Raw genomic sequence first — 16015 nt, 5'->3', positions numbered from 1 at the left:
ATGTTAAATAGATTTTTACTGATTGTTGGTGGTCTGGGAGCAGGCACCGTCTCTACGGGGATGGGGTATTGGGGGGATGGCAGGGGGAGAGAAGCTGCAGAGAGGTGGGTAAGACTACAACTCTGCTTCCTGGTCCCAACCCTGGATAGTCACAGTTTGGAGGGTTTAATAAAATTGCCCAGATTTCTAGAAATGAGAGCTGCTCCATCCAAAGTGGGATGGATGCCGTCTCTCCTAACAAGACCAGGTTTTCCCCAGAAGCTTTGCCAATTATCTATGAAGCTCACCTCATTTTTTGGACACCACTCAGACAGCCAGCAATTCAAGGAGAACATGCTGTTATGTGTCGACGCGGGTTGAGGAGCGGACCTGCGTCTGACGGAACCCAGCGCTAAAACAACCAGAAAGCGGTTCCAATAACAAAACAATTTTATTTTTCCCCCTTCTGTGCAATACAAAGTGTACAAACGTAAACTGCATCGGTCTGGCGGAGTGAAGGACGGCACGCTCTCCAGCGCCCAAAAGGATCGAAGCCCGGCGCTTCTGGACCCACGTTCACCGCCAAACACCCCCCAGGTGGACACGACAAACCGACTCTGCGAAGGATAGAAAAGGTGAGGTAAGTCAGCAGCTACAACTAATATCCTTCAAAGGCACACACTATCAGCAACACATTCAGGTCTGAATTTAAGCTTTATGTAAATGAGCAGCTTCTCACAACAGGTGGAGGATCATCAGTCCACACGCCACGGCAGTGAGAAGCGAGCTGCACAATTCTCATCAATGTTCAAATATACTGCGTAACAAAATACCAAGTTACTGTTAACGATTATTCAGATAATCAATCACCTCTGATGTGTGCTGACAGCATGTGTCCCTCACCCTTCCTCCTTCACAGGCACGATGTGTCAAACCCAGGCGCGGTCCTCAGCGTCTCACAAACGAACGTCACAAGGTCGAGTTCCCGGCAACTCTGCTTGAATCACACATGGCTTAAATGCAGAACGCCATCTCATTATCTGCTTCAGCTGAAAGTCCTTAAGGTTGCACGTGAGCACCATCCACAGGTGCTGCACATTACGTTGATAAGGGTGAAGGACTCTTCTGCCAGCACCTTCTCCACAGACAATAAATCAGTTTGCATACCACCTGGAGAGCAAAGAAAAGAAAAGAACACCCAAATGTCCAGCCAAACCCCCCAACACACAACACATGCGGCTAAACATGTCACTCCCAGTCCGATTGGGGAGGGACCCAGAGAAAACTACAGAGTCCGACATTGTTTTTGCAAAGTTACACACCGATTCAATGTTAATTTTAGTGACCTCCGATTGGCGTAACCGGGAGTCATTACTGCCGACGTGAATTACAATCTTACCAAATTTACGCTTAGCCTTAGCCAGCAGTTTCAAATTTCCTTCAGTGTCGCCTGCTCTGGCCCCCGGAAGACAATTGACTATGGTTGCTGGTGTCGCTAACTTCACATTTCTCAAAACAGAGTCGCCAATAACCAGAGTTTGTTCCTCGGCGGGTGTCTCGCTGAGTGGGGAAAAATGGTTAGAGATGTGAACGGGTTGGTGGTGTACAGGGGGCTTCTACGCTTCCTCCTCACAGTCACCCAGCCGGCCTGCTTTCCCGGCTGCTCGGGATCTGCTGGGGGACAGCTAACGGCGGCTAAGCTACCTTGGTCCACACCAACTACAGGGGCCTGGCTAGCTGTAGGATTTTCCAAGGTGCGGAGCCGAATCTCCAATTCGCCCAGCCTGGCCTCCAAAGCTATGAACAAGCTACACTTATTACAAATGTCATTACTGCTAAAGGAGGCCGAGGAATAACTAAACATTTCACACCCAGAGCAGAAAAGTGCGGGAGAGACAGGAGAAGCCGCCATGCTAAACCGGCTAAGAGCTAGTAGCTGCGCTAAGCTAGCGGATTCCTAAAAACACACAAAGTGAATAATGTGCAAATAATTTAGAGGTGATTCAGCAGAGGGAGTGCTTTAGTTAAGGCACGTGAAGATTACACTGTGAAACAAATCGTTATCTAGATCAATATAACTACGCAGATTAAACAGCTAACAGATACAGCAAAACACCGCTGTGCTCTGGAACAGGAAGTGATACAATACCGCAGTGAGAGCCAACCACCAGTAGAGGCCAAAGAACAGAGAACAAAGTTAGGATCCAAAATGCAGGGAGTAAGAAAAAGCCAAATAATTTCTTTTGTAACAGACAATTGAAATATGCACAAAATCCAGGAAGGAGACAGAGAGGAAAGGAGACACAGACGTAACTAGAATGCTTGACGGGAGGAGTTCTCAGACCGGGTGGTGAGTGGAATCAAACGTGGAACAGGTGGCCGCAACAGAGCTGATAGGAAGCAGGAATGCTGGAGGCATAAGAAACAGAGAGGTCAAAAACTGCTAGGACTGAGTTGGATTGCGGCAGGGTTGATAAGCCAGTCGATCATGAAAAGCCTGAGATACATCTGCGCCAATTTCTTGGCTTCCACCTTGAGCGAGACATCCTTGGCCAAGAGTCACACCTCATGGCCTGGCTGGTATTGGGGAACCAGAGTTCATGCTGGTCTGCATGGCATATAGTCCGGTCCGTCGTCGGGAGGAGAGTGGAATGGGCGGCCCTCCACACACATCAACACCGCCATGGGGGGCTTTAACTGATGGCACAGATAGGTCAGACTCCTTGGCTGGAAACAGTGGTTGATATCCCAGTGAACATTGAAAAGGTGTAAGTTCGGTTGCAGAGCTCAAACTGAGAGTTATGTGCGTATTCCTAGATGGCAAGTGTGAAGATGTGACACACCAGAGGATGGATCTGAGCTCCTGATTAGCCCATACCACCTGGCCATTGGAATGGGGATGGAATCTGGACTTGGAGGTGGGGAATCCTGTAATGAAGTCCAGGCAGACGTGTGCCCAGGGGTAGGCACTGGATGGAGAAGTCTGAAAGGAGGTTGATGAGAAGTCTTACCCCTGACGCTGATGGTGCCGGCCTTGATGTAGCTCAGCACATCTGCCTAGACTGAGGGCCTCCACCAGTGCTGCTGGATAAGATGGATTGTCCTCTGAATACCAGGATTACAGGTGAACTTGGAGGTGTGCATTAACTGAAGCACTGCAGACTGGGCAGCAGGTGGCAGAAAGAGCAGCCAAGGAGGTCCACCTCCAGGATCTGGGTAGTTCTTCTGGGCATCCCAGACTACCATCTCAATGTCCCAGATAATATCTCCAGTGATCACTTGGTTGGGAGGATGGGATTTGAATTTTAACACACAGTCCTCCACAGCCGGTATGCAGTGGTTGGCACAGTTCCACTAATCGGCGAACCACTAATTAGTGAAGCTAACTTTTTTGCTAGCGGATTAGCTTTTCAGCTAACTTCGAAAACCATCAGTGGACCAATTAGCTTCTGCTAACTTTCAGTCTGCTAACATTTTTTTGCTGGCATAGTGAGTAAAGCCAAATGGTCCACAATGTTTGTAAACCCTAAAATCATACATGTTAGTTCCTGTCTGTTACGTGTTTTGCAGCAGTCAGGCAGCTGTGAGGAGCTGAGCTCAACCCTACCCCAGCAGAAGAGGCTGTCAGGCTGCTACCAAGAAAATAAAAGTCATTTACATTCAAGATACAGTGCCCCTCAGTATTCTATGCATTTTTTGTCAAAATGCATAGAACACTGGGAGGGTGAATAGCGCCCAACAATCACACGGTCGCTTTGGGCAGAATTACACTTAAACAAAATTTTAAGTTTTCCAAATGCCTTTTTTTTTTTGTTTACAGAAGAAAAAATGACATATTTATAAATATACATGTATTTGTAAAAACCAACACACATTACAGTAACTCGTGTTGGTTTTTTAAAAATAAATAAACCAACCAACCAGTGATGAGAGGAGGCTCATTTTCCCATAATGCCTTTTGGCGTCTGTTTCTATTAATGCTGAAACCTTCAGAATTACTGCATTACTTTAAAACTAAAAGATATGTGTGATATTTTCATTGTGTAAAAGTGACAGAGTTGACGTTAATGTTGATAAACTGTCCGGAATTAGTTTTGTTTTTAAATCAAACCATAAGTGAAAATGTCCTCTGCCACACATCTGTGCTGTTCCATGTTGAAAGTAAATGGTACTTCTTTAAAGTAGCAGGCAGGGTGCACAATGACAGAAGCTCTGATTCGTTGTTTGTATTGGGTTTGTGATTGCCTTTGATTTTACTCAAAAGCATTGGTGGTGCTTACACTCAAAACTGGCTTGTTTAGTAGCTGCCAGTGTACCGAAGTCAATACTAAAAGTTAGCAGTTAGCAGCTAGCTGTAACTTAGGCTAAATTTTTTAGTGGTTTATCAGTTTAGTGTTATAAAAGTTAACTTTTCAGTTAGTGGATTAGCGGATAGGGAAGCTAACATTTTGGTAAGCTGTGCCCACCACTGCTGGTATGCAGGGATACGCCTCGGAAGAGCAACTTTCACCCCTGCAGCGTCAAGTGTCGTGTTTGACATAAAACAAGTTTAAAAGACAAATAAAAGATGACAGGTTGAATCTGCACCCCCACTGTGGAGGGTGAAAAGGGGGCCATCTGCAATGTGGACTCCAAACGCGCACACGCTGATGCACACACATATACACAGGGATCAGCTCCCGCTGCAGTCAAGCGCACAATGGGCGTTAAGACACATTTAAGGGGAAAATTTCAGTACCAACAAAACTGGCTGGTGTGGTTGTTTCATTTTATTTATTTATTATTTGAAATTGTCATAGAGAAGTGCTGCGTAAAAGCGGCACCATGTTTTGGAGTTGAGAGCACAAAGAGCGTGTTTGGTTGCTTTGCAGTAGTTGGTGGTGGTGATACTTGCAAAGTTGTTTTTTTTTTCTTAAATTTGTCACAACTGTGTCACTATAAATGACCAGAAGTGGAAAACTCCGAACCGGCAAAATTTCCTCTATATTCGTTTTGTAAATTTTTTTTGTCAATTGTGTCTGTAGCATGGCCCAAGGAGAGGGTCACCCCTTTGAGTCTGATCTACTTGAGGTTTCTTCCTCAGAGAGAGTTTTTCCTTACCACTGTTGCTCTGGGGGTTAGTAAGGTTAGACCTTACTTGTGTGACGTACCTTGAGGCAACGTTGTTGTGATTTGGTGCTATAAAAATGAAAATAAATAAAATTAAAGCAATTGTTTGCTTTAGTATTTCATGAAACTGAATCTGTGAAGCAATTATTTTTTGTCTTAAATGTTTTTTTTAAATTAATCATTGCCTTGGTGGCCAAGTGGTTAGTGCGCTTGGTTTCAGTGTAGAAGGTTCCGGGTTCAAATCCCACCCCTGCCACATTTCTCCATGTAATGTGGAGTTGCATCAGGAAGAGCATCCGGCGTAAAACCTGTGCCAATTCAACATTCAGATCCACCTTTGATTTGCTGTGGCGACCCCGAGTGCAAAACAAGGGAGCAGCCGAAGGGACTTACTATTATTACCTTAGACCATTGGTTCACTAAGTTCATGTATCAAGCATTTTGAAACAATTAATTATTTTTTGGAAGCAACTGAGTCTTGTTGTGTATTTGAAAGATATACTCTATTGGTGGTGGTCTCACAGCAAGAAGATTGCGAGATTGCTTCCCACCTGATCCTTTCCGTGTGGAGTTTGGTTGTTCTCTCTCTTTTTGTGTGGGTTGCCTCCAGGTACTTCGGCTTCCTCCCACTTCCAAAGACATGCAGGCTATTTGGATTAGAACCTTCAAATTGGCCGTAGGTGTGTGAACGATTTTATTTGACTGTATGTGGCCCTGTGATAGACTGGTATCCTGTCCAGCGTGTACCCTGCCTCATGAACTATGACCGCTGGGATAGTCTTCAGCCCTGGCTTGGAGTCTGTGGGTCTAGAAAATGAATTAATATTCAATTGGTAATTTTTTTTTATTTTTTAATGTTTCAAGAAAAGGAATCATTACCTAAGGCAGCTGGTTCATTTTGTGTTTCAAACATTTTAAGGCAGTAAATAATTATTTGAAGCAATTGGTTTATTTACTGTTTAACTTTTCATAACAATGAATTATTTTCTGGACCATTTGTTCAATTTGATTCAGAGTTTCAAAATACCTTGTTTCTGCCGTAGTGTGTGCAATAAAAACTCTGCCCCTGGCACTGCACCCGCCACGATTCATTCATTTGTTGATTTCTAGTGTATTTGTGTGAGCGCTTCCCAAAATGAATCTTTTGAGAATTGAAAATGAAACCACAGGTTGAATAACAGCTCTGAGACATGATGTGGGTAAGGAAGTGAAAAGGTGGTATCAAAGTGAAACTGGCAGAATGTCGCTGACTGTGGCAGGGAGGCAGTGTCACTTTCTGCTAACCTGCTCTAATAATCAACAACAGGATGGGTTTTTTCCCCCGAGTTTGCACAGCTTTTTATCTTTGCACTATGTAAACAAGAACAATCAGAGATTGCTGACATCCACCAATCCAAATCCGGATCACCTACAAAATTCAGCAGCGTCTTCCATGCCGGGGTTCTCTCCAGTGCAGTTGAGCATAGGGGGCCCCTATGCTTTGATTTTTGCCCGTATGCTGATTTAACCAGCATAAAGGGCCCTTGTGAAAAAGGCACAGCAGCATCTGTAGTTTTTAAGGTCACTGAGGAAGGTCAACCTGTCCCAGGAACTGCACCTGTCCTTCTATAGGTGTTCTGTAGAGAGCGTCCTCACCAACAACATCTTGGTGTGGTACAGGAGCTGCTCTCAGGCTGACAAGAAGGCTCTGGAGAGAGTCAGGAAGTCAGCACAGAACATCATAGGAGCGCAGCTGTCCTCTCTGTCAGACATCTACGTATAACACCAGATGTCTGCGCAGGGCCAGAAGCATCAGCTTCGATGGTTCACAGCCCGGGCACAGCCTGTTCTCACTGCTGCCCTCAGGAAAGAGGTACTGGTCCATCAAGGCCCGCACATCCAGACTCAACATGTTCTACCCAAGTGCAATACAGGTATTGAATGCACATTAGCCTACAGTCTGCACTGTTCACTGCATTTATTTTTTATAAAGGTGAATGCAATGAATAGCACAGACTTCTATTTATATACACCTACTGGCTCCCTTGTAAATACATGTATATATTCTTATTTGTCTATTTGTCTTTTTATATTTACTTTTACACCTTTGCACTACGGGAGTTGTCTTTTAATTTCATTGTACCTTGTGTATAATGACAATAAAAAGCATTCTATTCTATTCTATAAAGGGGCTTTTCTGTTTGTTTGTTTGTTTGTTTGTTTTCTTTTTTAAAGGACATGCCACATGTTATTTAATGTCCCAATTAAGACTGAGATTGAGATTTGATTTATTGTCATTACACAAGTGCAAAAACAAAATTGCGCCCACACTCCAAATACCACAGACAAGATACAGCAATTAATCCACAATTATTACTTGTTTACCGTAATAATGGCACACATCAGAATTAAAAAAACAACACATATACATTTGACATTGTTCATGTGCACTAAACTTTGAAACAGTCCGTTTTCCGAATTGAGGCGATATGTGTGTGTGTGTGTGTGTGTGTGTGTGTGTGTGTGTGTGTGTGTGTGTGTGGTGGGGGGGGCACAGCAGCATGTGGTCTCGCCGCTATCGTCAGCTTGGGGGGCAGGAGGGGGGTTGAGAGCAACACCTACAATTAGCAACACAAAGTGGCCTTCAAAAGGCAGGAAATAGTTCAAAGGGTTATAAATTTCAAAATTTTCTCAGGGGATGCCCCCGGACCCTCCTACAATACTCGTGCCTACAACGCACGTTGCATGGCCAGGCCCCGCTAAATCCCCCCATGCTGTGAAAAAATGCTGGTGAGAACCCTGCAAGTGCTGTTATCTATCTGTAGTGCAAATTTGGTGAGAATCCATGAAGTAGTTTTGAAGCAATCCTTAAAAACCTATAAAGTGAAACTTGACCCAGAATGCGGATCCGGATCATCTCCAAAATTTAATGGAGTCTTCCATGGTCTAATATGTATCTGTGGTGTAAATTTCATCAAAATCTGTGCAGTAGTTTTGACGTAATCCTGCTAACAGACAGACAAATAAATAAATAAATGATGATTTTATTACGTCCTTGGCAGATGTAATAACCGTATATAACTGTCATAACTATGTATATGTGTCCCAATACTACTTTTATTTTATTTCTTTTTTTTCATGCCATATATTGTCTTGTGTGTGTCTTATGCTGCTAATTTCAGAATGAAGAGCTGCTAAACTGTCTTTCATTGTCTAATGACAATAAAGATCTATCTATCAGTGGTGGGCACAGATAACAGATAATAAGATAACTGAAAAGTTATCTTTGATAAAGATAAACCAATAAAACACCCAAAAATGTATTGGAAGTTACAGATAATCGATAACTGATAAATTCCGGTATTGTCTATGGGACATTTGCAGTTACTAAAGAGCTGAAAATGATTTTTAACACGATCGCGTTTGAAAGCATCAAAAGCAGTAAAAGACCTAAAGAATAAGCAAGAATGCTTGACCATGCTGCCCCCTGCAGGAAGCAGCACATACAAATTCTGAGAGCACCCACGAAATCAACTCTTTACTAATCATAATCACTTTTCTTTCAACATTCTGCTCCTGCTGGAAGCTTTTGTTTACACAGCAGCACACCGAGAGCAGCCATACTGCCAGCTCTCTATCAATTTCAATACTCCGGTCAGGCGGAGGTCTTGAAAAATAAAGTCATACTAACGTATGGTGTTTTGAAAATACTGATAGAATAACTCCATTAATGTCAATTCTGTCATTTGTACAAAGTTAAAATATAACATATATCTTTTAATGTTAATGTTTAATGTTTAATGTAATAAGCCACTGATTCTGAGGTTTTGTAACAAACACAGACCGCAAAGCATTCTGGGTAAAAGTGCTAAACAGTGATTGGTTCAGTAATCCATTATGTAAACCAACACGTTAATGTGACGTGTGTCGTGTGTTGGTTTAAAGATAAATGTGCTTTTGTAAAATATTCCATTTTTATTTGTAAAAACAGGCATTTTTACGGAGCCCTGGAAATGTCATCGCAATTGCATGTTTTAAAACTTTTATGATGTTGTAAAACGTGCACTCAATATTAGTAAGTAAATTTATTTATATAGTGCCTTTCACAGACATAAGGCCATGTACACACGTTGTCGGGTATTTGTAAAACCGAATATCTTACCCTTTCAGTTTGTGGAAAAAAAACTTCATCCACACTACGTCCTTTAAAAAAAAAAAAATCCATCCACATCGAACCGTATAAATGTGTCTGCCAAACCTTTGGGTGGCGGTACTGATTAAAATTCTATCCAATCAGGAGCCTTATTCTCTTGTCGTCACTTCCACAAAAACTAAAAACATGGCGCCAACCTCGTTCGTGTGGACCAATAAGGAGTCGGAATTACTTCTAACCGTAGTTTTAGAATACAAAGTTAACATATATACACACAAAAAGCGCCTGGACAATGGACAATACCAACACTTTGAGAGCAGCCATGTACCCAGACGTTTAATACTGCCATGAACACTCTTGGCCAGTAGATGGCAGTAGTGGCCTTGAAAACAAAATTACAGATAATCCGTGTCTGCTACATTTAAGATGCGTGGAATTTAACAAACGCGAATACACTAACGTCTATAAACCCAGAGAATATATTCACGAGAGTTTTAGGCACTAGAGTTCAATGCTGTTATCTGTGGACCCTGAACAGAGTGTCTGAAATGCATTTGTCCTGTCGTGAACGTCTGAGATTACTTTATGCTACCCATAATGCATTGCTGCCTGGCACAGCATGTGCTCACAAAACCTTAAAAATTAGCACATTACTTTAAAACGAAAACATATATCTGATATTTTCACTTTATAAACTTCAGACATGACAATAATTTTAAATAACTTATCTAAAATGAGTGGTTAAAATTTGAACCATAAGTTAAACATGTATGCCTCTGGATGACTTGGTGACATTGCAATTATAGTAGTATAGTGTTAAAGGAAATGAGTTTTTTTTTTTTTGGTCACCGGTTCTCCTTTGCTTACAGACAATAGAGTGGTTTCTGATTGCTCAGGATAGAACAACATGTCTATTAGGAAACTTTTAGCAGGTAGGTCTCAACAGCTTTAACAGTTTTAAAAAATGTTTTTCATTGTTCAGCTTAGTTTAGTACGTTATCGGTCTAAAAGTTATCGGACGGTAATTCATCGGAAGATAATTAGTCCGATGATGGTTTTTAAATTTATCTAAAAAGATAATCCAATAATGAAAACATTATCTTCGATAATTATCTGTTATCAGATTATCGGAAGTGTACCCACCACTGCTATCTATCGATCAATCATATTCACTACCGTGCAAACACAGGGTTCACATGAGGATGAAGCTATTGTCCATAGCTGCTTAAAGCTTGGCCCTGAATGGAGGCGAGGACAACAGGATCGTGGATGTCAGACAGGGAAGTACTGAAGAACGGATGTAAGACTGGCTCAGTAGCTGAACTTAGATTTGTCATATTTTAGGATGTGACCATTTCTCTCTGATGTGTGTTCCTGCGTCAGTTTCCTGTTATACTGTAGTGGTTACTCCCACTCATGTGCTAGCCTCAGTGTTTTAAGTTAAGAGGTGGGTGTCCTATAGTGTTGACTTTTGCTCAGATGATTACGCTTTTCTTTTCTTTGATCTTAGCCCAGTTGGTTATTGTCTAAAGACCTTCTTCCACAGAGGTGGCAGCCTTCCTATGATGCTGTTTGAGAGGGACAAATCATTTAACACTTGTGCCAAAGTCATTGAGAAAATAAAGTCAGAGACAGTTTCATGAATTTGTCCTCAAACACTGAGTGAGCGTGTAAAAACGAGACAAGCCCCCAAGACAAGTGAAGGAGTTACAAGCTTTCAAGTGATATGTATTGACACGAAGCAGAAAGTTTGACCACATTACACCCATTTTGGCGTCCCTTCACTGGCTTCCTGTCCCAGTGAGATCAGATTTTAAGGTTCTGCTACTAGCCTATAAAATTCTTCATGGACTGGCACCTCCTTACCTAGCTGACCTATTTAAACCCTATGTACCAGCCTGGGCTTTGTGTTCTAAAGTTGCAGGACTACTTAGTGTCCCTAGGGTTAACAAAAAGTCTGTGGGTCACAGAGCTGTCTCTTATTGTGCCCCTGTTCTGTGGAATGATCTCCCTGCATCAATAAAAGTCAGATTCTGTAGAGACTTTCAAGTCCAGACTTAAGACACACTTGTTTTCCCTTTTGTATGGCTAGCATACTGGCAGTGTGTTACTATGCTTTTTACTCTTTTAATTCATTTTATTAGTAAACGGAGCATGCCGCGGCCTCAACTTTAACTAAATTATGGGTCTTTTAGTGAAGCTTAGGGCTAGCAGCCGGCGATCACCAGTATTTCCTGTTTTTCTTGTTGCTTAATGCTGACAAATTACACGGTATTTGTTGTTTCTGATGCTTGATTCTGCTTTTTTTCCCCTTTTCTCTCTGTTTGATGTGCAGCTCCATCCAGAGATGGGTGTGGTGTCTGTTCCGGAATCATACTGTGCACTGGTAGCATTTCCTGTATATTCGTTTTGTGAATCGTTCTGTAATTTATGTTTGTAGCATGACCCAAGCAGAGGGTCACCCCTTTGAGTCTGGTCTGCTTGAGGTTTCTTCACCAGAGGGAGTTTTTCCCTTACCACTGTTGCTCTGGGGGTTGGTAGGGTTAGACCTTACTTGACTGAAGCACAGGTTTCTGTCCTCCCTGAGTTTGACACCTATGTTACCGTTTTACAGGTGTACTGCCAAAGTCAAACTCCAGCCCAGTCTCACATTTTTTTTTTCGTGCTTTCGTCACAAAATGAGTCAAATTTTTTGACGGGTTTTTTTTTTTAACTCACTATTATTAACCCTACTCCTAGCCCCAACCATAACCTTAACCACCCCGACACCCCACTTCATTTTTAATTTTGTGCAGCCATCACGGAATGAATTAGAATGAATTTGTGCTGCTGTGACCAAAATGAGGCACTTTTCGTCACAATATCACAAACCAATAGATTCATGTATATTTTGTGCTGCTGAATCATGACTTGCCGTTAGACCAGGTTGCAAACTCCCTATCTGCTGCTGTCCTCAGAGTAGGTCACGCCCAGCGGTGCCGGGCACATCACATTAGAAGCGAGAGCTGCTCGGGGCTCGCCTCCCTGCCTCACCGGCTGTAGTCAGAGTGCCTTGATTGGAGAGTGGTGTCAGCTCAGAACATGGCGCCATTTTGGGTCTAACTGCACTGAACTAATCAAAGGTAAGTTGTACATTTTTGTCTTTTACCGACTTTGTGCTGTAAATGTGCGGACTTTTCTGATCCATTTATCAGTGTGCACACTGCAAATACTATTATGTGATGGGAGACGAAGGATTAAAAGCAGAAAAGTGTCAAATCACAGCCGTTTGTGTTTGATTTAACAGGTGCACGTCAGGCTTCAGGTCCCAGTCTGAACACGGTTTGAAAAAACTAAACGGTCGGACTATTTAACTACTTAATAACAGAAATTATTCCTCTCCCACTTTCCACAAATCGGCGAGTGTCAGAGCTGAACTTTAATTTGTACCTCTGCACGTCCAGACTGCTCTGTGTTTTTAATGAAAATACATTGTGATCGGAGGCACTGAAACATCTACGGGAATCCTGCACCGGGATGTGCGCCTCATTTAATGACAGGGTCAAAATTTCCTTTGAATTTTTTTTTTCTTCCAAATGTATTTGATCCGTTATCAAAATGTTATCTGCGTGTGCACTGTAAAAACTATTAAAATATGATGAGAGACGAAGGACTGAAAGCAGCAAAGTGTCAAATCACAGCCATGTGTCTGAGGATTTAACAGGTGCACATCAGGCTGTGGCTCGAGTCTGAGCACAGGGTGAAAAAAGTAAAAGGTCGGACTTTTAATCACGTAAATGTCTCCAGTCCCACATGCGAGGGGTTTAATGGAAATTAACTTTTTCGGTACATTCCACTGTTACAGGAGTTTTTGTCATGGAAAGAGGAGCGGAGGAATGTGCCACAGAGCCGCGAATAGCGTGGGACGAAAGCACCTCCGTGTTGTTCTCACAGGACGGCTTTCGGTGGCTTTTCAGTCGTGTGACTATCCGAGAAATTGTGGATGAGCTGGACATGTCAGAACATGTCCTGTGAGGCTTCATCACGGCGTTGCTTTGCGCCATGCGGCTCCGTCCCGACGCACGAATTTCTCCGCACGTCTGTCTCAATGTGTCGAAAAAGTGCTGATGTCCACGTCTTCTGCAATTTCTCTGGTAGTCAGACGATGTCCCGGATCAACACAGCGTTCAGTTTGGAAATGAACGGCACATTCCACTGTTACAGGAGTTTTTGTCATGGAAAGAGGAGCGGAGGAATTCGCACGTCGGCACGGAGCCGCATGGCGCAAAGCAATGCCGTGATGAAGCCTCACAGGACATGTTCTGGCATGTCCAGCTCATCCACAATTTCTCGGATAGTCACATGACTGAAAAGCCACCGAAAGCCGTCTGAAAGCCATCCTGTGAGACCAACACGGAGGTGCTTTCGTCCCGCGCCATTCGCGGCTCTGTGGCGCATTCCTCTGCTCCTCTTTCCATGACAAAAACTCCTGTAACAGTGGAATGTGTCGAAAAAGTGCTGATGTCCATGTCTTCTTCAATTTCTGTGGTAGTCAGACGACGTCCCGGATCAACACAGCCTTCACTTTGGAAATGATCTGGTTGTTTCAGCCTGTCGATCGCCGCTCGGAGCGCGGCGCGCTCTCAGCCGCTGTGGGTGGTCTTTAAACCGGCTATAACACTCCTTAATCTGTGTAATCCCCATAAAATCGTCCCTGAAAGCCATCTGAATTTTCCGAATGGTGTCCACCTGGCTGTCTCTCAAAGTTTCTGAAAAAATTTGATGCAGCAAAGCTCCAAATCGTTCAGACATTTTACTCGCAATAAAAATCCGACGAGCGGGGTGGACCACTGCTCACACAAAGCTTGCTCACAGGCGAATGACGCAAATGACAGGCGTGAAAAAACTCATGCGCACGAAGGTTCAAGCTTGGCTGATGCAATCACATGTGATTCAAATCCATATGGTTTTTGCAAAAAAATAAAAAGGTCGGATATTTTTCTAACAGACCTCGTATATACATATACACACACATATATATATATATATATTAGGGCTGGGCAACGTTAACGCGCTAACGTTGCGTTAATTATTGAGGTCATTAATTATTATTAATTATTCGCCGACAATTTTGTTCCTCCCCTTAACGCTGCGGGTTTTTTTTTTAATAGCTTTTTATGACTGTTGCCCGTTGCCTTTTATTTTGAAAGCGTCACTCGGGAGCGAGCTTATGCTGCTGCTTCCTGCTGATAGCTGAGTTCACACAGAAAATGACACGAGGATCGAGAAAAGTGCAATGCACAACAAAACAAAATGCAGAAAGACGCCGAACTTTTGAATGGACACTTTTCGGTACAAAGTTCTACAGGATCAGGCCCGGATCCAGACTGGTTTGGACAGATGCAGCTGCATCGGTCAAATGTTATTTACGCATCGTTCGTCATCGGTAAGAAAAAAAAAAAAAAAAAAAATCCTGAATAGTGCCGAACGTGTCCCCGCGGTGAACACAGCTTTTCAGTGGTTTTCATCTCAACCTATAGTCCGTAAATTATACGTTTTTTTCCGAGTTTCAGAGTCATATGACGTACAAATAAAGTCGGATATTAAGGGTTTGGTCTGTAATCAACCGTTTCTGCAGCGCGGCTCCACTTTGAAACCATGAACCATTGAAGCATTGCTTCGATCCAGTAGCTCTTTGGTTCTTTGATTCACTGCTCTTCGGCAAGTCCGCTTCTTAACCCCTCTCAAAGCAATTAAAATATCGTCAGTCACTTTTGTGTGGATTAAAGTCACTAACTGGGACTCTTGTCTTGTTGCTGTCAAGAAAAGAGAATCGCCCTACGTTCTGCTCACACAGCTCGAAACGCTGCACGGCAGAGACAGAGTCTGGTTGGAATTAATAACTTCAAAATGAATTGCCACTTTAAATAAAATGACACCTCTTTCCAAACGTTGTAATACAGACAAAAAACTACAATCGACTAAAACGTTTTTTTCCTCCCAAAATGAAACGTGCTGTATTTTCTTTTCAAATTACATCCTGAAGTGAAGCACAGCAACTGTTAAGAGCTCAGCTCAGATATATGGAAAGACATTTATGCCAGTAATGTCTGAAAGGAAATGCTTTTGACAAAAACAGATTTTATTTCTATTTATGTCCAGAGATCAAGGATTCACCATGTAGAGTTCATTATGTATAAAGTTTAAGGATCCAGTGACCAATTTCATATTTATTTACTTTAAGACTCAATAACATGTTCAATTTCAGTTCAATTTAATGGGCTTATAAAGTGCCAAATCACAACAAAATCTAAACATACTAAAACAAATACATCACAATTGTACACATATCACAACTGTGATATGTGTACAATTGTGATGTATTTGTTTTAGTATATTTAGTCATGGACATGAATATTGTTACCTGCTGGACTGTTTCTAATTTTGATTGTATCAATGGAAAATGTCTTCTGTGAACTGTCTGTATCTCAATATATTAAGAATATACGCAGTCATTTTTATATTTTATATATATATATATATATATATATATACACTTTTAAGCTAACAGACAGCAGCTGGTTCATGCTCTGTTGGCTTATTAGTGCAGCAGGTAACTGAAACAGTCCTTCAAATGGTGATACAAGCATCACACTCAGCACAAATACAGCTGGAGCAAAATTAATGGAGCAACTTTAACTTTTGACCCCTGTACAAACTGAATCTGACCTTTGTCACCATTTTTACTGCTTTTACCTCTTAACTCCATAAAATTCAGTCAGAGATTGTCCAGACTATACCTTTTTGGAATCTTTA

Source organism: Thalassophryne amazonica, chromosome 12, assembly GCF_902500255.1.
Source record: "Thalassophryne amazonica chromosome 12, fThaAma1.1, whole genome shotgun sequence".
NCBI lineage: Eukaryota > Metazoa > Chordata > Actinopteri > Batrachoidiformes > Batrachoididae > Thalassophryne > Thalassophryne amazonica.
The sequence above is the reverse complement of the archived record's forward strand: the minus strand, read 5'-3'. Positions refer to the sequence as shown.